The sequence below is a fragment of the Porites lutea genome, chromosome 7 (assembly GCF_958299795.1).
Source record: "Porites lutea chromosome 7, jaPorLute2.1, whole genome shotgun sequence".
NCBI classification, from domain to species: domain Eukaryota; kingdom Metazoa; phylum Cnidaria; class Anthozoa; order Scleractinia; family Poritidae; genus Porites; species Porites lutea.
The window spans coordinates 16,379,408-16,403,709 of NC_133207.1; the positions used below are offsets into that span (position 1 = coordinate 16,379,408).

General features: G+C 38.8%; 2 long non-coding RNA genes across 2 annotated transcripts; both read right to left on the reverse strand.

Annotated features, from left to right (window-relative positions):
• Nucleotides 1-11,339: 11,339 nt before the first annotated feature.
• Nucleotides 11,340-13,743, reverse strand: LOC140942563 (uncharacterized). Its single transcript, XR_012166554.1, has 2 exons — nucleotides 13,026-13,743; nucleotides 11,340-11,789 (listed from the first exon to the last, which is right to left on the reverse strand). It is a non-coding gene; the product is annotated as an uncharacterized lncRNA (long non-coding RNA).
• A 2,180-nt stretch (nucleotides 13,744-15,923) lies between these two features.
• On the reverse strand, nucleotides 15,924-19,712 carry LOC140942561 (uncharacterized). The gene is made up of 3 exons (XR_012166552.1): nucleotides 19,554-19,712; nucleotides 17,490-17,568; nucleotides 15,924-16,312 (listed from the first exon to the last, which is right to left on the reverse strand). It is a non-coding gene; the product is annotated as an uncharacterized lncRNA (long non-coding RNA).
• Nucleotides 19,713-24,302: the final 4,590 nt, after the last annotated feature.

Genomic DNA, 24,302 nt, shown 5'->3' on the forward strand with positions numbered 1-24,302 from the left:
TTGCTTTTAATGCTTGGGAGACGTATTTGTTTGACACGAAGCTGTGGTTTTGTTTTAGCGAATAAGGTGAAGGACGCCTCATAATTAGACAATCTTGACACAGCCCCTTTAACTCTTTAAGCCCCGATATCCACTAACAAGTTCTCCAAACTGATGTCCATACATTTCTTTAAAGAATTAGTTGAGAGAATTTGATAAAAGATCAAAGTATTTTCCTTAAGGTGATCATTTTATTAAATCTGATAACCTTTTGTTTTGATAATGTATTGATATTGCGAGAAGCAAATTCATGGTGGTCTCGTCTGGACCTTGAGAGGTTAACAAGATAGTTTAGGTTTAGGTCCTGCGCTTTGTAGGAATTAGTTATCCTATCACAGGACACGCTACCAAGGAGGAGCACAGTCTCGGAAACCACACCTTATCTCGGGTCACATATCTAAATAGCTTAATTTAATACGAAACCTAGTATCGCATGAAACACTAGCGTCATTTATACGGCACATTTCGTCTAAAATAAGACGCGGCTTAGCTAAGACGCGTCTTAGATAAGACATGCTCGTATAAATGGTACAGTTCGCGTCTTATTTAAGACGCGTCTTATGTAAGACGCGTCTTATTTTTCCTCGTATAAATGGCCCTACTGTGTCGAGAGTGTGATATAGCGTTCAAATGAACAATACTTCTTGAAGAAATTTTATGCTACACAAATTAAAATCCAATCTTCAGACCTCCTGTTAAGTGGTGGTTTCCTTTGTTTTTTTTTTGTTGTTTATTGATTATCGTGGATAATTAATAAGTTAGAGAAACGAACCAGAAAGTATGACAAAAAAAGATATTTAATTCTACCTTCACTTGGTACAGAACACATAACTACGACCACAGCAACTACGAATAATATCACCAGACGATTCATGATTAACTGAAGCTGATAATATATATATAAATCGGTCAGTAAACAATGATTTCTGGAGCATCAGCAAAGGCGTTACATTAGACAGTTTCAACACTGGGGTTGTTAGTTTGAACAGATAAAGAAAATGGGCTAGAAATATTCAAATATGAATCTTTTTTGTTGCATCTTGCGGAAATTCATTTTTTGTGGTTGGTCCCGTATTAAAAGTGATTCTAATAATTCATATTTCTTAATGACTAAGTTTTTTTAAAAAAGTCATTGAGTGGTGTTATTATACTCTCATGTCGTCTCTGAGCGAATTCCATTTCTTTTCAGCTTCGTATTTGATGGACTCGAGTCCATAACTGGTTGTCCTTGGTTCAGGTAAGATCCGTACATTATTCCCTCTTAAAAAATACTTGGAGCTGCGAATAGGGAACAGTTTCTTAAGATATTTAGGATACGCAGAGACAAATAAGCTTTTAAAAACTACAATAGCGATGATGTTGGTGAATTCTCCCACTGTACAAAGATGTTGTCTTAGCCTTCTCTGAACAACTCGTCATAACTAGAATTTTACATCATCAAATAAATCTTAAAATGCGTTTATTTAAATAAAGCTCTAGTTTATCACGATTTCTCGCGCCACAGAAATGCCGTAAGCAAACAATAATGAACGTGCAGTCGCACAAACGCCTTATATAAACGCAACATAACGTTTCTAGAAATCTGAGTTCATGGTTGTTAACCTTAACACATACTTTTGAGATGTGATAATTAAAGCTTAAATTATTGTCAATAGATACACCCAATAAATCAATTGAGTTCCGCAGGGGGAAAAGAAAATTCGTAATCCGTGTTGCCGAGCACTATTGTCTGATGCTTGCCCGGGTTTACGATCATTCCGTTTTGTTCATACCAATTGTTGGCAATTGCTATTTTGTTTTGCAATCTTCTGTAAAGTTCTTTGGGATCCGTTTTAGACGAATCGACAACCGTTCATAATCAGCGTATAAGGCAATAAATCATTAACATGTGACAGTTTATACATTGGCCTGATTGGCTCTTGCTTAAACCTCTCTACCACGGCAACGGCCACTAAAGCGTTTTCCCAACTGCCAAAATAACCTCTCCACAACGGCTAGATTTTTCAACGACTCATAAAAATTCAGGAGTGGTCATGAAATTTGATCAGTATGGTTCATGGATTATTAACGGCATGATCGTATTTCGATTGTGTTTCATTTATATATAATACTGCAGTAATCATAAATTGTCTGCGATACTAATATGGCGAATAATATGTTGCTGGTTTTTGTCACCTTAACATTTTGCTTCAAAACATTATTTAATGGTGTAGGTTCGAATCTCGGCATGGCTAGTTTCGTTTTCTTGATACATTTTTTTCTGTTTAGTTTTTTTTTTTTTTTTAATCGTATTTTTTTCCTTTTTCTTTTTTTCCTCTATTCTCACAGCTAGCTTCGTGAGATTTTTGCGATAACGTATTTCTCATTATTATAATTATATGATTGGATTACCATTATGGGATACAGAAAGTATGAACTTAGCACAATAAACATGTTGTACTCCCTAAAAAAATTTGGTTCACATTACACCCCTACCGGGCCATAACGGCCACCTCTCTGCAACGGCCACTTTTTTCTGTCCCCAAGGTGGCCCTTTTGGGGATGTTCGACTGGAGTATCTTTCAGAAGCAGAGGGCCTGGCATTGTATACTCACCTTTCTCTGACTTAACTCGCTAAATCCACGCACCATACGTCTGGTTCTAAGGGCCCTCTCGGTCTTCTCCACGATCACACTGATCAGGATGTTGAATTCTTGCAACACCCCACCATTTATTATTTCTAGTACGTGAGCATTGGCTTTCAGTGACAGCAAATCTTGAAAACTAGAAGTCGGAAGTGGTCGGAAACAAGACTTTATCGCGAGATCAAGTGCTGAAGTGTTTCGAGAGGATTTAGTGATTACAGAAATAATGAGTCTCTTTTATGATACCGTCAATGAAACTCATCGGAAATGAGTCAGTTAAATGAGACAAGTTTTTTTTTCTGGGAAAAAAGTTCCTGCCTTTTACTGACCTTTTTCAGACATTTTGCTTCATCCCACTAAGTTTCTCATGCAGTTTTTGACGACCAGTTCAGCCTTTGAAAAGCATAAGGAGCGGCACTTAATCAGCAAAGGGGGGGGGGGGGGGGGGGGTGAATAGGGGTATGCAAATCCGCCGATCCGTGGTATTTTAAGGCCCGATCCGTCGATCCGACTTAATTTTTGTTCAAATCCGAATCCGTGTTACTTTAAAAAGTTTTCGTGGTATATAGAAAGTAGCGTTGTAACATGAAAAAATGAATTACTTGATATAGCTGTTCTGTAATCGCAAAAGATGCGGGACTTCATGTTTAAAAAGTTTTCGTTACAGCTTCAAAACATTAAGCATTAGGGACAGAGCTTATAATGTTTCTTCCAACAATACAGATTTGACTAACCAAATAGTCTGCAAGCTTGCAAAATGAAAGTATCTGGTATTGCGTAAAAGATTTTTCAATAAATTTACTTACTGACATCACTTTGGACATGCTTCTAGTCGAGCCGAAAAATTCGGAAGAGGCAGAACTCAACTTCATGGTAATTTGCTTACCAGTAAGTACTTTCCATGGTTCATCTTTTGCCGTGTTTGCCCTCAACCAAGATGGCGAGAGAAACCGTGAAAAGGTCTATTAAGTTAACGATCAAGACAAGCAAACTAGCTGAAATAGCTTCGAAGAACATAATCTATATCAGTTCATGTATAAACCAAATATAAAGCTTACCGAACGTGCTCGCCTAGCTTCACCACACTTCCCCACTGACTGGAATCGAAGCAGTATCGAAACTTATTTTTTTGAATAAAGTCATCGCCTTTGGCACCTTTGTGGTAGAAAAAGGCTACACACTCGATAGTTCTAGTTTCCATTTTGCAATTTAAACCGGAATTTACACGAACGCTAGCCTGCGTAGCAAGCGTTTCCAATCGAGTTATTGCGCGAAAGTTAGAGCGGAAGCAAAAAAAGGTTGAAGGGGGAGGGGGAGGGGAGAAGAGGAAACGCTTGCCCACAAACCCCACGATTCTGGAAAACGCCCCTTGATATTTCACGGTTCGGTTCATTTGAAAATTGACAGCTCGTCAAAATAGAAACATAACGAACAGATTGCCCCTGGATCACCAGATTTGTAAAATTACTTTGTTCTCTAATAGAACACGTTGTAGGCGATTGCAAGAACTGTAATAAAAAAGATTTACGATAAAAGAAAGTTAAAACTATGAGTGATTGCTGCAGAATTTCTTGTCTTTTATTGTGTGGCTTTATCTCGTCTGAAACCTTGTCGGCATGTCAAAAATTATTTGTCCGGAACAATTCACTCCGCCGGGTATAAGTTTTGCAGAGCGGCTGCTCTTCAGGCTGTGGCGAAACGTTCTCTACAATAGATGCCGCTAAATTTCCAATAAACAAAAAGAATCTTTTCACTTCAAAAAGCTGACAAATCGCTTGTCCATGGCGGCTTTAGCTAGTACCGATGTTCTGATTTATGTTGATGTTATTTCCAGCAAACAGTCCATTTTTTCCAGTCAGATCCGCACGCCGTCATTCTCAATAAATTGGCCTTCCCTAGTCTCTACTGCTCGATCTCCAAATATACTTTGAAGACTCTGATCTCATAAACCTTCGCACAAACACGATTCAAATAAATATCAGTCCAAAGCATTTGTAATCTGCGACCACAAATCAGATGAGACCAGATCTGTGACGCACGAAAACAAAGCATACCTGGTTTGATTGATGTTTCGAATGCTAAGTAATCAACATTACACGCACCGCGCCAATCAGAAGCTGCGTTCGTGGGCGAATGCAGTTTTTCAAAATCGTGGAGTTTGCGGGCAAGCGGTTCCTTCTTTCCCCTGCCCCTCCCCCGTCATTCATTTTTTTTTTTTTTTTGCTCTTCTCCTAGACGAACCTCGCGAGGAAACGCTTGCTACGCAGGCTACACGAACGCATTCACAGATCCTGTCAGGTCACTTAGCATTACTGCCATTACATGAACCATGTGTCACCATGCAGGAACCATGGCAAGGTTGCCTGACGTCATTTACGCCACGCTGTCTATACTGGAATTCATGTATACCGTATGAGTCGGGTAACGAGAAAGTCTTCCGGAAACCTCGGAAGTGAAACGTTAGCCGACAAAACACCAGCACATTGACCAAGGCCGACAGAAAATTGATGATCCGATCCACGATCCGAACTTCTAGACTGACAGAATCCGGAAACCGGGCCAAAACTTTCAGCTGATCCGCGATCCACGGTATTTTTCAAATCCGCGAATCCGCTCAATTTATCGCCGAAATCCACAATCCGTGAGCTTTTTAAGGCCAAATCCGCCGATCCGCGGACCCTTTCACCCCCCTCAGCAAAAACCTGTCCCATGTTCATGTTAGTTGGAAGTCCTGGAAGTTGTTATTTATTTAGAAAAATGTGATCCGTCAGTGTTAAAGTCAGAATGCAAAAAGTTGTTCATGTACCGTGTGTAAAGTTAAAATTGTACAACGTGTGCTCCACCAGAGACTTCCCGGATTCAGGAATCCGGATTACCACTTACGGGGTGGGAGACACTGTTACGCCGTAGCAGCGTTCCCCCCTCTCTCTCTGACAAGGACTAGGGAGACCCGAGCGTTTTCCCCTGATTTACAGGAACGGCTAATACAGCCGAATCGGAATGCTGAAATGCGAAAACCTGATACATCATTTGTTTAAGGATATCCCGTTAGAAGAGGTGTTAGAAATGCGCTAAAAAATCGTTGTTCTTAAAAAGCTTCTTTCAACATTCGTTACCACGTTAATATTAATCACCCTCTATGAGGCTATGTACTGTTTTGTCTTAACGGTGGTTTAGCACTCGTAAAAAATACAAAAGAGCCGAAAATGGGGCATCGATTGCAATCAGTAATTCAATATCCTGATAAGAACCTGTATTTGAGCGGGTGCAAGTGGTGTTAATCGCTGGGCTGTTCTGATCAAGCCTGTTTTTCTTCCGTATAACCCTAAGCCCGATATACTCAGGCAAGCCTTAATAACCAAAATTCTAATGATATTTCAAAGTTTTTGTATGGTATATGTTTGTGAATTTTTTTAACGTGGAAAGCACTTTTTAAATCAAGTATCAGTTACGAAGATACGAACTTGAAAAGAGCTTTCATTTTTGGTATATCTCATTCCCTTAGAGATCTATATAATTATGTGGTTTCCGCTTATTTCAAATGAAATTTAAATACTCAATGCTCTCAGACAGTCAAGTAGCCAGCATAACTTTGCCAATATCTTAATTTTCTGAGCGTCCAACAGTAGGCACGAACACCAGGATTGTAAGTTGCCAGAGGCAACCAGAGGAAAATTGTCACCTGAGCAATGTGTATGGATGAATTCAGTTGTGCCATAATATTTTTTTTTTTTGCAGTGCTTCATGCACATGCTTTAACAACAGGCGTGAAATTACAGCCTTTGTAGAGAATCCGATATCAAATAAATTTTGTGAAAAGTGCATTCTAAAATATAGTCGAACCTCCAATAACGGCCACTTCTCTATCACGGCTTCTTTTTTCTGTCTCTGCGGACAGTCTATACATTGACTCTCGCTGAAACCTCTCTACAACGGCAACAGCCGAGGCCACAACTGAAAACGTGTTCCCAACTGCCAAAATAACCTCTCGACAACAGCTAGTTTTTTCAGCGACTAATGAAAAAGTCAAGAATGATCATGACACTTGATCCATATGGCGTGTTGATGATTAATCGTGGCAATCGTATTTTGATTCTGTTCCATATAAGCAAAAATTGTCTACGATGATCATAGCCAATGTTTTGCCCAACCTTGCTCGTTTTTTCACCTTAACATTTTGATTCAAAACATTATTCAATTTTTTTTGTGTATTTTGTCTCTGTATATTATTTTTGACTGGATTACCATTATTGGATAAGGTAAGCATATAAAGCTTAACACAATAAACATGTTGTACTCCTTAAAAAAAATTTCTCATATTATTACACCCCTACCTGCCCATAACGGCCACCTCTCCACAACGGCTAATTTCTTCTGTCTCCAAGGAGGCCCTTGTGGAGAGGTTTGACTGTATTATTAATCGAAAACTTAGGCTGCTAGGCAAAGAATTCGGCTCATCATCGGTGTAAGAACCTGTTAAACTCTCCGGTGACGTAAAACAAAGAAAACAAAGAAGTCAACACAATAAAACCCAGAAAAACAAAAGATACAAAACAAAGAAAAAGTTCACAGGTTCTTCCACCGAGGTAAACCCAAGAATTCTGACTAAATCATGGGGTCTAACCTGCAGTAGAGCTTCTTTTTGTCTTTCAAATTTTTCTCCCTGCTGACTAAATTTTTTGAAAAACATAATACCGCCCTCACAATTTGTCATTAGAATCCTTTGTCTTGTAGCATTAGTTGTCAATCCACAAGTTTTTCAGAACGGCCGTCTTATGAAAATTGTTCTACATTGGGTTATCATACAAAGCACTGTAATTTCCCCGGGTTTTTCTACTCGTCAAGGTTTCGTCGAAAACCGTGTTAAGTTCGATATTTCTTTGATATTGAGACAAAATTGTCTCAGAAAATATTGATATCAGACCGCCTTTAGCCTCTATAAGGGCTTGTCAAGTGTTGCACGAAACCGTTCAAATTGGCCTCCTTAAATAACAAAAATGGACAACCGTGCAGAGTCAACAATAGCAAGGGGACTGTCATATAATGGGGATTATTCAGTTGTTTTAACTTGTCATCATCATCATCATCATCATCATCATCATCATCATCATATGTTGTATTTTGCCACAATTAAACTCTTAAAAAGCAAAATGTTTGTGGGTTCGTGTAAGATAAGTTACAATAAAGAACTAAAATAGATAATAAGGATAAAATTAGTTACAATATTCAACTACAATAAATCTCTTACAAATCATATTCGACAAGAATTAGGAAAGATACAATATATACGAGATTTCAATGAATGTACACTAATCATCTATAAGTAATTGACTAAGAGCATTTTTTTGGCTCGTAAAATGTGTCCGATGTGTTGAAACAGCTTATTTGAAATACGAGTTAAAACTGGGGACAGAAACGTTATTGCTCCGTAAAACTGTTATCATTAAATTCTTGCTATCTCTCTATCTTATAAACATGTATGTGCTATTGTACTGTATTGGTTGATCGATGGGTTTTATCCTTTGTACAGTTTGCGACCTAGAGGAAAAGTTTCAAGTTATGAGTCTTGAGAAAAATCACGCAGTTTCGGCCATGCAAAATGAAAAAAGATAAGTTTTGTTGTCAAAACAACACAAGAATAACAATCACCTAACAATGTTCATTCTCAGCTGCGTGCAGTCTTAAGCCGCTTACGAAAAGTCAGAAGTTGCCGACCAGACCGGTAATTTTGAAAATGAAATATCCTCAAGAGTTCTCGCTAAGGCTTAGACCAAACGTCGAACTTTTCATGAGACTAACCAAACTTAGTGAGTTGAGTTCATGAAAAGTTCGACGTCTGGTTCAGTTAAGTTCATCTGAATGAGTTTGGATCGTCCAACACGTTCTATCCGTCTGCTACAGACGGATGGAACGTCTGACGATCGTCTCCGGGACAAACATCGAACTTGCGAAGAACTAAACTAATATATAGATTTAGCCGAGGCTAAAGGCGAAGCTCCTGTTAATGAATATTGCAATAAAGAAATCCAATTAAAGTTGAGCCTGTGATCAGTTAAAAACTGGAAAATTATCAGCGGTAAATTTCCAAAAAAACACGTAACCTGAGCCCGCGATACGGTCATGTAATACTGATCAGCGGATACTTTGTTTTGACAGCTGTCAATTGACCACAACATGGATGTGCAATATCAGGTTGCAGGCTCCCACACCAGCTAGAAAGTGTAACAATTTCACACTGGTTTACCTGTGGTGCGGACGGACTTCGGTTGGACGTGCGGTCACGTGACTACCTAAATTTCTTGGTTGGATAGGTAACCAAATTTTCTTAGCTATGAGGCTCCGCTCGCGCGCGCTTCGCCAATAAATTAAAAATATGTACGATAACAAATGTGAATTTAGCCTCGTTCGGTGGAAAATTTATTACTGATCTGATTCGGCTGATTAGTTTGACGCGTCTTAAGTTCGACGTCTGACCCAACACGCGATTCTAAATTAGAGTTTGGTTGGACTTATGAAAAGGTTGACGTTTGGTCTAGGCCTAAGAACTCATAATGATAAGCGGCCCAAGATTATCTACTGCGAGAAGCTGCTTCGGCTGCTTTGATCGAGAGGGACTTTACCCAAGCGTTTAGCAACGGCAACTGCAATGAGTTGCTCTCACTTGTAAACTCGAAATTTCCGCCCAAAAAATAGCGAATTATAGCCCTTATCTCACTGCCTTACAGCATATCAATAATCTTGAAACTCAAAGGTCATATAAAACGACGGTTAATCTTGAGAATCTCAAATTGTTAAAAAAATCTATCGAGCGGTTTCAAAATTATTCGCTTATTTGTTAAAGGAGACCAAACTGTTTACAAAACCGCTAACAGGAGCTCCTCGATACATACCAATCAAAACTTTCTTTCTAGAAATCGGCTAGAGCTATCTCCATGATCTTTCACACACGTTTTTATAAGATTGAGGGCAAAATTGTACTTCAGAAGCGCTTAGTTAACTACAGATAACGGCCGAACATCAAGATTGTCCAGTTTTTACAATATTTCTAACCATAAAAACATCCCAAAATATCTCGATAACGCTCTTACAGGTTTTGGAAGACTGTTCCCAGAGAAATACGGCTTCAAGTAAAATAGGTAATGGCGTCATTTTGTTACTATGACAACTCCAATGTCAGTTGTAATCCTGATCATAACAAATTTTCATCTTAATCTAATACAGCTGTGGTGGTAATTCAGTTTTCCAAATCTTTGTTAATGGCGACGTAGTTAATGCTCAAACGTGGGAGGATATGACCCTGAAAAACCCTATCGAGCCACCTTAAAACTGCATTCTCGTTCCCAGGCTATGCTTAGATTGCAAAAAATTGGCAAAGAGTAAAATAGATTGCTTTTCGGATTACTGAAAAGACAAATATGTATCCTTACCCACAAAAAAACAAATCACTTCCACTGCGCATGCGTTGTTGTAAAAGCGGGTCAATCAGCTTTGACATTTCGAGAACGAAAAAAATAATGAAAAAAAGTTTAAATGAGTTTTAAGGTGGCTCCGTAATTAATACAAGAGCATTTAGCTGTGACAAATTTTCCGTCATAACTTTTTCGATTTTAACGCGATGGCTGCGAAAAACCTTTTTCTATATTTTCAATGTGTGTGCAATGTAGGCAAAAACTCTCAAATTCTACGTATCCCTCTAAAATTTGTATTTTTGACCATATTTGGGTGTAAGTAAGACCCCATATTTGGGCACTGACGTCATGATCATGTATTTACAACTCGTGGTTCAAAATTGGGTGATCCCGTCTGCAACTGTTCGTTTCTGTTTAAGACGCCCTAACAGGTGAGCGAGCCTTAATACGATTATTTCTACTTTGAAAGGGCTATTAGTGCTCTGGTTTGCTTTATAAATTGCGTTTAAAGTAGCAGCTATAGGAATAGGCTTTTACGCTCCAATTTTTGTCAAAATCTTGTTCTTCGCAGCTCGAGTTACTCAATTGAGGTAGCGTGTTCGTTTCTCGACTCAGAACCAGGGTTTTGTAAGTTGAATTTTATGTGGTACTTAATCAAGGAATAGGGTTGTATTATCAAAAAGTTTATCAGAACCAGCGTGATCTTCGCATTTCCATTTACATTGAGCCACAGTCCTCACCTCCCGTGAGGAATGCAACACATTTGAGGACCTTTTGTTTTTTAGAAGTTATTTTTGCCTTTGGAGAGATTTTTGTCAACCTGCGTGTCGTTTTGCAGCTCGATCATATTGAAGACAGCCCTAAACTACCATGACGAATGCAACGAATTTGCGGACCTTTTGTTTTAAAGACCATCATTACGAATCATTTTTCCTTTCGAGAGACTCTTTGTCCTGTGCCACTAACTCATAGGAACTTTGTATTTTATTCAAGTTTTAAATTTTTATACCTCCGGATACATTCGAAACCATTCTTGCGCTTTTCACGCAGTTTGCTTACACCAGTTTTTTCATATGTATATTACCATGCGGAATATTTTTCTTATCCCTTATGATGCCGTTGATCTGTGAAAGCTCGGAATTTAATTTTAGTTTTAGCAGTCAAGGCCTCACTTGAACACTGTTTTACTTTCTAACGTTTATGTTTTTGAATTTCCACAAAATATGATTGCTAACTTACACCAATTTACCAACAAAGACAACAACGCTTCAAGTCATTTTGTTATTTTTTAATAGAAGTGAAAGCCTCGAATATAGCCAAGTTTTTTTTCTAAAGTTGAGTGCCATCCTTTTCTATAGCGAAATCCATTGTAAACCTCTGAAATTATGTAACAAATCTCTGGATAGGCACATTCTACAAAAGATAAACGAATTCGCCTCGTTGGCACTTGCCGGAAGGTACTACCCTTAGTTCTGTAAAAAATAAAAAACGTGAAATATCCAACGTCCAAAATTGCTAATCGACTCCTACAGAAAAATTTTGTCGACGATAGTCGATCGACACCGCTTTGCAACAGGAGCCGTAATTGTTTGATTCTTTCATATTCTAATTGTATGTGGCTTAAATACGAACAACGAGGTGTTGTTTGAATTTTGTCCTTTCGCTGTGTTATGGGCTGTGGCGATGGCAGAGCGGGCAGACCGGGCTCCTGGTCCTCCTGGTGAAAGAGATAAAAAGGATTACCTGTTGATGAAAGCCCCTGGAGATTACTCGAGATAATAGACCTTTTTCAAAAATACCATGATACTTTTTGTTATAATCTTTGTTCTCAATTTCTCTTGGTAAAAAGAGTAAAAAACTACAATTTTAATGGTATTTTTGAAAAAGAGCTATTTTATGGTTGGTGCGTTTTACAGAGGTTTTCAAACCCTAACTCTATTTAAAGGGAATAAATTGAAAATGGACACCCTATTTTTAAAAGGAAACGGATAACGCAAATGGTTTTGAACACTTTGTTTCTCAGAGTTAACCTAACTGCAACTGAAGGTAGATTCTTTGCCGAGTATTCGGTTAGGGAGTGTAAGCAACGACGGCGGGAACGCGGGGAACAGTTAAAAGCAGTATGTTTAATAAGAATAACAGCAACTTTGCACACTTTTTGTTACACTTCTTTGCTGCCATTGCACCAACCGCTACGAAGTAATGTCATAAATTTATATGTAAATAGTTTCTTAATAGTTTATTGATAATCAATTTGTGGTGTCATAAATTCTATATGTAAATAGTTTCTTAATAATTGTTTATTGACAATTCTTGGGTATTTTTTTTGTTTGTTTGTTTTTTTGATTACCCGTACTATTAATGTTTGTCTCTGAAAAGCCCCAATGGGGAGTTGACAATAAAATTTGTATTGTATTGTATTGTATTGTACGTAACAAGTCATATTTTCACATTTTATGGAGCATTTGCACGTGCTCCATAACTGCCTATGCTATTGGCTACTTTTATTCATAGCCTACGTTGCAGCCGGCCCATGCACTCGTCAAAACCATTTGTATATTCTGTACAGAAGGTTTAGAACGTCTGCAACGCAGGCAATTTATTCATAGTACAGGCCGTCTAATATTCTCTGCTTCGCGAGGTTCGTACATGCGATTCACATATTTCCAGTAAGTAGTATATATAAAACACGTGAGAGTGTGCTTAAACAATGTCCAACCACCAGGAACTGGGTAAAGGAGCAGTCGAATTCTTTCGAACGACTTTGCATTGTCTCGAATGAGTTTGAAACACTAAGTGAAGTGTTTGATGTAGTTCTTCAAAAGAATAATAATTTTGAATTTTGTGCTAATTAAAATCCAATATCAAAAATTTTTTAAGGTAGTGATTTTGCTCTTTCTTCCTTCATGAATTATGTGTGGATAAAAAAAAAATATGAAGAAATTCTTGTTACCTTCACTTGGTACAGAACACATAGCCATGACAACAGCAACTGCCAACAAAATCACCATACGATTCATCATTAACTGAAGCTGAAAATGTATATAAATTGATTTTCCACGTCAGAATTGATAATCATCCTCAAGATTTTAAAAACGTTTTTCATCTATGTTGTCATGCGTAGAAAACTTGAATCCCGCAATTGGTTGTATTAGCAGCTTTTGTCGGTTGTTGCTTCTCAAGAAATCACGCGATGTTGCTTGTCATGAAAGACATTGATCATCGTGGATAATGTGTATAAAGGGTTTAGTTTATCGTTTGTCTCATGATTGTCATTTTGATATTGATCGCGACGTTTCGACCGCACACTACAGGTCTTCATCAGGTGATAGTGTCGTTTTACAGATCGCTCCTGCAAAGATGCAAAGACGGTGGCTATCGTGAATAAGGTCTATATACCTCTTTAACTTGTATGTTTTGTTGTCCCAATTAAGGTCGCAGGAAAATGTACGCCTTTGTCCTTTCACAAATTAATGCGAAAGAAGCAGTTTTCTAGAGTATTATCACATGACCTACATTGGGACAACAAAACATACCAGCTAAAGAGGTCTATTGGCAAAAACCCGCATTAAACCAAAAATTGTAGGTAAAAGGAGAAAGCCAGGTATTGTATGGTCACTTGTTACTTACAAAACCTTGCGTACGTCTCTTTCTAAATAGGCGTTGTCGGTCTTCTCGCTCAGTGTTAGCAATGTGATAAATTATCGAAAAAGCACCTGCCTTTTATTCTGTCTAGTACGTGAGCATTGCTTTTAATGACCGCACATCGTGAGAGCAAGTTGTCGGAAGTGACTAGCCCGGCGTAACGGGCGCGGCGCGCTCGAGTGGTGTGTGGGCTTCTGCAGGAAATGCGTTTTTAAATGACGTATGTATGAGTCATACATAACACGTCATTCTGTTCAATAGAAGGACCGAGAAGGAGAAAACTATCCGATCTTTCTTATACAGAGAGCTCGTCAGGACTATTATAGTGATCTCATTACCAATATTGGTAATTAATGATCTCAGTACACATGCACATAAACACACGTTATAGCTCATTATTACAAGCACTTCTGTTCAGTGGCACTCGCAAGGATAAACAGCAACTTGCTAATGAGATGTGCGCCTTTTTCATAAGAAAGATTGCCAATATCCGCGCCGCCGGACACCAGCGGTTATTTGTTGTGAGTGGTCAAACAGCCTCTACATTTCGAGAACAAAAGAAGTTTCAGTGAGTTTAGGTGGCCCGAACCAGTCCTATTTATATGCGCGTTGGTTATGTTTTTGAATCACGTTTTTCGGCAGGAATAATTTAACCGATTTCCATGATTTTTGGCATCCTTAATAAAGAACGGTCAAACTTTAAGAAAACGTTATTTATTTTCTTGTAGGTATAAAAACATCTGATATATCTGTATATTTTTAAAACCGGATTTTTACAAAAAAATGTCAATACTTTCAAAAACCCTAAGACAAATATTCTCTAACTGCGGCAAATAACTCTCAGAGCTTTCTAGTTTTATATCTGCAAGTTTGGAGTCAATCGCGACCGTAGTAAAACTCGCTGCGCAAATAGCTGGTCGAATTTAACCTTAAAATGCAACAATAACACATTTGTGAAAGTTGATGTAACTATCTGCAAGTGTATTCTTGCCCAAAGCTTCAGTTGCAAGAAACTGGTTAATCAGAAACCTACGGCGAATACAGTTCGTAATACAAGAAGAACAACTTTATGCTGAATGCGGGGCAAGATTAAAAAACTTCTGTTTTCGAAACCTGTCTTAACAAGGCAAGAGAGGGACAAATACAAAGTAAGTTTGATAAATAGAATTTTTTTAATCTTGCCCCGCATTTAGTATATTAGCGTTGCAGGTTTGGTTTCCGTTTTGAGGAGAAATATATAGACACTAACTCCAGTACTTCTAACCGTCCATTTTTCAGCTGCACTGAAAGCCCTTGTAATTGGTAATTTATTCAAGGTTTTTAGACTTGACCGTCGCACAGGAAGTTTGCCACTTGGGGATAAAGATGAAGAAAATATGACAATCGTCTTATTCTTTTCATAATTCCCAATGGCAAAATGCCCGTGCGAATGTGATGGCAAATCTTTCAAACTTGAATAAATTACCTAATACAAGGGTTTTCGTTGCAGCTGAAAATGGATCGGTTGAAGTACAGGAGTTGGTGGCTTTATTTCTCCTCAAGACGGGAACCTTCAGTGCTAAAAACTGGTAGGCCGAGATTTCCGTAGCTGTTACATCGTGCTTTGTTGAAATTTTTTGCGAAAAGAGAAGGGAAAATACACAGTAACTTTGATAAATAGCCAGAAAGTAAAAGTCACCATCACGTCAGGGGCACCCAACGAGAATATAGTTCAAAACCACTTAAACATAGCATTGTTAAACGTATTTTAGTAAATAAACGGTAGCTATAGGCATATTTTTATCCCGGCCCTAAAAATTTTTCATCTGTTCGGATTTCCTAGCTGAAAGTCTAGAGATCCGAAAATTATAGGGATCAAAACTTACCTTTCCGAAAATTTCAGCCAGAAAAAAGGCTCCAGAAAATTCTAGGTGACCTTTTTGGGGTAAAACTTCGTTAAAAATGGGCAATTATGCCGTTTTTTAGATGTTCGAAAATCCTAGGAGAGGTAGGGAAGCAAGAAATTTTACAACAAATGTTCCGAAAATTCTAGATCTCAAATCGTCTTCCAAACAGATGTTTTCCGAAAATTGACGTTGGGTGCCCCTGTCACGTTTTTATATGCTCCACAAAAAAAGGAAATGAGCGGAAATGCGGCCAAAATGAAAGGCGCATTGTGCAGTTAATTGTGTACACTTTATAGACGGTAGGAAAAATCAAGCGTTCGTTGTAAATGGTTTTCTATATTTTAATGTGACAAGAAGATCCAACTCGGTGCAAAAATTTTAAAAAAACATCATCCTGTTTATACAGTTGTTTCCAGTGCTCTGACAAGGTTCAAAATTATATACAGAACAAGTTTTACATCATATTTACTGAACATCCTCCGTCTCATCAGCTTTACATTTTCTTTTATTATATCAGTCTAAATTGTCCTCCTGCACGTCCAGATTGAAATATCAAAGAGGAAGAACTAGGAACAGTGAGCCACTGCACATTCACCACCGGAGCAGTCACAGACACAGGAATTGGGACAGTTACTGCATAAGTCAGCACAGTTTGTACCTTGGGGTCCTTTGGCTGACCTAAGGGACGTGGCCGCGCGAGATCGGGCTTCTGGTGAAAGTGATAAGAAAGTCTACCTATCATGAATCGCCTTATGTACCGTAGGTTAATCTAACGATTGACCCGCACCCATGCAAACCTCATATTTCATCGGTCCCTATAACCTGCACTACCTATTGTTTTCAGGGATATGGGCATTGTTATGTCACCATCCATATTGTTTTCCCAGCCAATCACAACCTTGTTTGGATTAGGTCCTAATCATGGTCCTAATCTAAGGTAGTCTGGAGTTATCGATTTCAGGCACGGGATTTCGAATTCTTTGTCGTCTTCCGATCTTTTCGATTGCTGTTGAGTTTTGGTGGCGGAACCGCTAAATCCCTCTAACGGAAAGCATCCCCCGCCAGCCTCGTCCCCAGGCTAGCTCTGAGTGAGTGGAAAAAGGTTGGAACTAATCGATAGACTTTAACAGGTGACGTCACATCAGACATCCCCAAGGGTGATCGTGAATGAGGCTGACGACCCCGCGCATATAATAATCCTGCCAGCTACGAGGGCTATTTTCTTCATGAATTATTAATGAGTTTAAGAAACAAATCTGAAAGTTTGGTAGCTTCTGGGTATTGCCAGGAGCCTATGGGCTCCTGGTATTGCGGATGGGTTTGATCACCAAATGGCGTAATGCAAAAGACTGAAAAGACGCAGAATAATACCCGTACCACGACACAAAAGCGAACCAACAATGCCTGGGAGGAGGGGGTACTTTAGGAATTTCTGGGTGGGGATGTGCCGCTGGGACCTTGGAACCCTTAACCTATACTAGAGCTAGTTCAGATGAATTTTGCTACCCTATGCTAGAGTAAACTCCCCAAATCCCCCCTATCCTAGAGTAGCTGTTTTCCAGAAACCACTGAGGTCACTAGCACAGTCTAGCCAAAACAAAACCTTATCAGTACCACAATCCCTAGTCTAGATAAAATCTTCAACCAACTTATCAGTTTCCTGAAAAATGATACCCTATTATAGACCCAAACGCTCTGATTTATATACCCTATCCTAGAGTAAACTGCTTGAAAACCATACCTTTCACAACGGCACATACCTATATAGCCCATATATGGCAGTACCCCCCCGGCCCCGGGCAACAATGGTTTCCCAACACAAAGAAACACCCGAAATTTAAGAATACACTAATTAAACTGAATCAAAACAAGAAATTCAATTTTACCTTCACTTGGTACAGAACACATGGTCACGGCAAGAGCAACTACCAATATAATCACCAAGCGATTCATTATTAGCTGAAGCTGAAAAAATAAATTTACTGTTAGCTAGGCAATGAGGAGCCGCCATAAATGCGTTGTTTAATACAGTTTCTACAATATTGTTTTACTAGTTTGAAAGAGATCAAGAAAGTTTGGGCTGAAATATTTTTAAAATGTGATAATTATTATTATTATCATCGCAAGACGTAATCTTGGGATTCCTGTGGTACTCAGTTGGAATTCCTGTGGTACTCGAGGGTGACCTTTTCAGTAAGCGTGTTTCGTCGTACGTCTGCCTTTTCTGCGCCATTTTGAATAATTTAGCTCGCGTTATTTACGCCATAAGCAATTGTCATAAGCGAAAATAGCAATCACGTGCATCACTCTGGTTCCATAGATCGAGGTCAACAAGATGATTACACGGAAATATTTGTATTCGGCAAAAGAATGAACTTTGGAGTTTTTTTCTAAGCGGTTTTTATCACTGACCTGATGACTCTGTTACACTTTTTTTGGTCAATGCCGTTCAAATCGAGCTTGAACTTCGTAGAAACACACAAATAAAGACCAGGTAACATTTGTGCCGTGAGAAGTTTACCCGTGCGTTTTAGTCTATTTACGTGTTTGTAGTTTAACCTCTTACATGCACGAAAAATATTCTGGGATAAAGTAAGCTTGAAGAATTTTATCCGCGTATCAGTGCAGGTTGTTACAACTGGAATGCTTTATTCACGTCTGATATAACTACGCGCGGGCCATTTTGCATGATAAGTATCTCGCTCGCTGAAGCAAGCTAAGTTTAAAACATGTTGAACTGACCTACATGAACTTAAAATAATCATGAGATGAAAAGTTTGCACAATGGCAAAAGATTTTGTCCGGTTCTCTGACATCACTAATCTAGGAAAAACCTAATATGTTTCTGTTGCTCCCATAATCATTGTTTTCACTTCAAGTTGTGTCACGCAAGAAGCCAGGACTTTTTAACCTTCGAGGCTACCATTTTCTCGACGTTTGTTGTGACATGTTTATCATTTTAACAACATAGAACTTTTAACGATTTACTTTACATTTTTATCGACCATGCTTGAGGGAGAGTAAGGCATGTTAAGAGTAAAGAGTTAATGAGTGAGATATCTTGAATCCGAGTTTTTTTACGAAAAGAAAGTTTACTTTTTAATTCATGCTCTTCCATGATTTTGAAATAATGCTTGATGACACAAAAGCTAATCTGGAGCTAAGAAAACTCGAACACACTCATTAATCTATGATTACTACTAGCTATTATTATTATTATTAAAACAGTCCGTATTTTTGCGTACTCAACTACGCTCGAACAGTCAAACAAAAGATCTGGAGCGAGGCTGAAAACAGAGAGCGAGACTGTGGAGAGACGCTCTATCACGCTAAACCGATTTTGAGAAAAAAACCGACCGTTTTGCAGTCTACTCCTGATCGTGTAATTTTTAACCAATTTGCATTTTCCAAGTGAAAAACCGAGATTCCACTGAAATAATAATTTTGGAAAATTTTATCCCGACACATTTAGTATTCCGAAGAAATTCTCTTTTAAAAACTCGAAATATTTCTAACGTATGGCCTCATTTATCTTTGCCATCCAGCAATTTCGAAATTGTTTATGCGACTGCTATTTCCTTAGATATAAATTGCTCAAGCTAACCAGCTCTTTAAATTTTAAAACTTAAATTTATGTATACAGTGATTCCTTCTGTAGCATAACTTGTCTGCAAAGATTCGCCTTTTTTCACCAGAGTGTAAGGTTTTACGGGATAAAGGCATTGTCTCTTAGTTTCTCAGAGGATAACTACTAATCAGAACTAAACTCTGCCAATAAAAATAATCGCAGAACTCGAGTTTTTCTATCCGAGACGGTATCGGCAACATATGGGCGTTAGTGTTCGCAAAAATGTATAACGAGGAGCCACGTGAGCCGCATCGAACAGAAACTAGCTAGCATATTTCAAAGACAGAAAACCTGTCATTACATATACTCACGGGATACTCACCTTTTTCTGTTACTCGGTAAATCTTCCGTAAGGTCTCGGCTCCTCAATCAGTGCCAGGTGCAATATAATGAACGATCGTCAAACTTCTCTTTTTATTCTTTCTAGTACGTGAGCATTGGCTTTCAGTGACAGTAAATCGTTAGAACTAGAAGTCGGAAGTGGTCGGAAGCGTAGCTCACGCGCAAGAGTTCTGGGTTTTTCGAGGGCATTTCGTGATTACGAAATATGTTTCATCTGAAATGAGTCTTGAATGAGTCATACACGAGGATACACAACTACCTGTGTATCTTTGACGTACCTTTTTGTCTTTTCGGTGTTTCAGAAACCTGCTTTTTTCCACTAAGAAAAATTCTCAGTTTTCGGCGCATAGTAGTGTTGATTAGATTCCAGGGTCGCGCGACCCTTTCAAAGGAGGACACGTGAATGCCCGTCGACGTGACTATGTTAGGTCATGCCAGTTTTTCTTCCGCGAAGTTGATTATTAATATAATTAGAGCAACATTATTTGTCATTGTTTAAGTCAATAAAACCAATAAAGCCAATAAAGCTAAAATAGAACACTGATAGTTCAACGTGAACTCTACCATGCATTGGTATTGTTGTGATGCGTTTGTTTGCCCATGAATGATTTTAATTGTTTGGTTAAGAGTGTTACAGGAAATATTATCCCTTTTATTCCTAGAACAATTTTCGGATTTGTAACTCAAACGTATTAATCTGTGGCCGAAATCATATGATGTCACCATATACTGAAGCGAAACCTCTTAAATTTGTCATAACTTTAGAATAGCACTGTTTAAATCTATTGATTTTACAAAAAGGAATTTGGAAGTATACATTTTCTTTGGCCACTGTAGGGCCGGAATGTAAGAGTTTAAGGCCCAGAGTAAGTACACTTTTACTGAATCTTGCCAAACAATGATGGATCTGATTATTTAAATTGCAAACCCTCGCGAAACTCGATCGGTCTGGCACTCTCGTCAAGCTCAGCTTCCTACCGAGCTGCGGTTGCGTTAAACTGGCTGGGTTTACCGTACCAGCCACGAATTTCCTGTCGTCAGGTCTCCTTTTTCTCTTGCCTTCTTCCTTTTTTTTGTTTCATTGTTCTATTTGATTCTAAAATACGATATGTTTGATGATTCAATTTCTAGTAAAAGTGCATAAATTCTTATTTGTTTATAGCAACTTGGTGTCCACGAATCGTGAACGTGAAAAACAAAATATGATTTCCAAAAATATCATACTACACCGGACCCGGACCGGTCTTGTATCTGGTTGTAGATGTTAACTTAGCTAATAAAACGCAACATTTTTAGAATAATCTTTGTTTAGTAAGATCTTAGAACGGCACGTATAATGGTGAAAAGTGAATGTGGTTTTCGGTTGAGCAGGCGTTTGTGGGGAGGGATGAAAAACGAGCTCTCGATCCCTAAAAACGCCTGCGTGGGCAACCTCGTCCCCAGGGCTTTTCCCTTAAAAAATGGAAAAGCCCTGGGGACGAGGTTGCTGCGTGGGAGGCTACTTAGAGTCAGGATTACACTTTACCCGTACATGAACAAACTGTACGTAACAATTAGTACCAAACAGTTAGAAGTAAACAAAAGAAAACAATGAAATTGGAGCGAAATACTCTTGTAGTAGTGTACTATCTATTTCAACGGTTAAGCGAAATATTCTAAGCGAAAGTATACAGTTTTAGTAAGCGGGCGCAAGTCTCCTCTCTAACTCCTCAATTCTATCCACGTAATCATACTGAGGAAATTAGCGCCCACGAATCGTTGTAGAATTACACGCGGAAAACAAAACCGAGATTTCCCTAAACTATCTGACCACGTTAACTTTATCTTTCAGGGTATGGATATACTTTAGCTAATAAACGCAGCATTTTTTCAGTCTTAAGTCAGGTAATCGGGTTAAAACGGGGATTACCTATCATCTAACAACCGACATGGTAATTGCGAGAACACCAATGGTGTGTCTTAGTAAGGCGTCTGTTTTCAGTTTCTCATTTCTCGAATGTGGGGAACTGTTGAGCTCTGGATGGAGTCGCATTTTTACGACTGGATTAACTATAATGGGGTCGCATTTGCAATGGAGTTACCAGAATGGGGTCGCTCATTTTCGTTTTTTGGGGGGTAAGACGGTTCTTCGTATTTACGGTTAGCAAACGTGCCAGAATGTTTGTACTGCAGATGAAAAGTAAATTGTTGTTCATTCAATCTAAAAAATGGGTCAATTCATAAAAATAGAAGGTGACTAAGTTGGGATCGCGAAAACTAAAATGACATATTTGCCCAAAAGTGACTAAGATGGGGTCTATAATTGGCCACAGAATTGACCTGCCCCCCCCCCCCCCCCCCTCCGAGGTGTGTCGCCGCAACGGCACGTATAATGGTGAAAAGTGAATGCACCTACTAAGAGTCAGGATTACCCTTTTTTACCTGTGAGTGAACAAACAGTACGGCCAGACAGGCCAGCGGCAAGTACCCAGCAAAAATTAACCCAAGCTTCCCCCCCCCCCCCCGGGGTGTTTCGCCTCAACCGGTCGGACAAAAATCAAATCACGATATCCCCTTAATAAAATGAGTTGCCAGTTTTTCTTGATGTACCCCGGCATTGTGGGATTAGTATGTTCGATACGGTGTGAGTAGAAATCGAGAATATTTCATGTCAGCAGAGCAATGATTGATCAAATTTCAAAAAAATAAAACGGCAGTTTCATGATAGAAACTGCCTTCTCTCTCCTTCGCAGAGGTTCCCGCTTAGACTTGCCACAAGCCTAGGGACTGTGCAATAATTATCAGGAGGGGGGGCCCTAAAACCAGAGGGGGGGGGGGGGCATTACATAAAATTGCTGCCAAGATAGGGGGGGCTCAAAGTAAAATCACTCATTTGACGGAGGGGGGGCCTTAAGTTTTATTCGAAATGTAAATAAAATTAAACGCAATAAAAGATTCTCAATACAGGCATCATGATAGACTATAACAAATATCAACACGAACAGCTGTTAAACGATTATTGAAAATATTCCATCAAAATGAAAAGCAAATTCACAACTGATCAATTTTAACCCGTCTTCTAATTAATTGAGCTGATCCTATGTAAAGCAAAAATCATGAACTTGTTTTTCAGCTTCCCCCATAAAACAATGGGAATCAAACAGATCTCGTAGACAAGCTTTGTCGGTTTTTGATGTGACAAAAAGTAACGTTTCTTCATCGACTGAATCGATTTGCAGAATTCCATATATATGTGGCTCATAACAAAGTTCAACAGGCTCTCCTCCCAAGGATCTAAATATAATGCAAGATCTTTTTCGTCTGTTATTTGAAGCGTTCAATCTCCTGTTCTTTGATTTTTTTTCCCTGCTCCTTTCTCTTTCTGGCTTCAGAAATTTTAGATTTTGAGCCTATGTGGTAGGTACCCCAGTACTTAGCAAATGCTTTGTCTAAATCTTCAGTCAAGCGATCAACATCCTTCTCGATACTAGATGTTACATAATAACGTTTGTCATTATTGAAGCTGTGATGGCAGCTCAGTCCAGTTTTGAGTTTACCAGTGTGGTGGGAGGGGGGGGAGGGGGCGACGTTATTTTTAACATAACAGAGGGGGGGTTAGAACTAATTTTTTTTGTTTTGGAGGGGGGCCAGTACTGTCTAAGTTTTTGCTAGATAACTCTAGTTTTTCAGCCCCCCCTCTCCTGATAATTATTGCACAGTCCCTTACGTTAAATCGCACGAAGGACGTTTTTAGAGTCTAGCTCCCGCTTGCCATTTCAATAAAAATAGCAATGATCAAAAAATAGTAAGCGCGCGGTGGATGATGGGAAGACAGAAAGAATGGCTGTATCTCTTCTTCTTTTTTCACTTTCCATCCTCCCATGCGCGCCTTTCTTTTTCCCTCTCCCCAGCCTCCCTGTGACACAAAGAGGCCTTTTCCCGGAGAGAAAAAGGAAACGAACTGCATTGAACACCAAGGTATTATTTTACACTAGTTAATAAAGAGGAAAACAGTACTGGAATATTCTTTAATCAACACTAAAAGCATCAATCAACAAAAGCACAGAAAATTTTGACCTGATTTAACTATGACCAAACAGTAATACTAATATAGTACGCAAATTTTAGATAAGGATTCACCTGAATACGTGTACCACTGACAGTAATACTCTTAGCTACAATGTATGTTCTTTTTCTTAATTTAAGATTCTAAATAGCCAAAATTTGTGCTAATTACCATTTATGCAAGAACCCGTTTAGGCTATAAACTTAGGAAAATGCAGGTTTTCACTGTATTAATAGTACAGTATGTGGTCCTTGGTCCGCGCAAGTCCCCGATGCCCTTGGTCCGCGTCTTTTCCGAAAATGATAAAATATTTTGTCAAGAAAAAAAATACGTTGAATAATGAAAGATATCGTGATTTACTTATTAGCATTCTTTCATATGACGAAGTTTCAGCCTTCTTGCTGCGGGTGAAGACGCGAAATTAAAGTTTGTTGACAGGTAGGTTAATTTGTCTTTCTTGAAGTTTGGATTTTTGCGGCACCGTAAATTACGTGGTCATGTTTACTTAGCCTGCGAATAACTAAAACGTAACGGGAAGACTTGCCTTTTTGCAGAACAGGTTTTCAGATCAACTTATTTCTGCTGTTGGAAGCATATTGCTGTAGACTCTAAATTTTTTGTTTTAGCGACTCTTGAAAAATATCACCAAATTTCGCTTAGCGGTCCTTGGTCCGCGTCCTATGA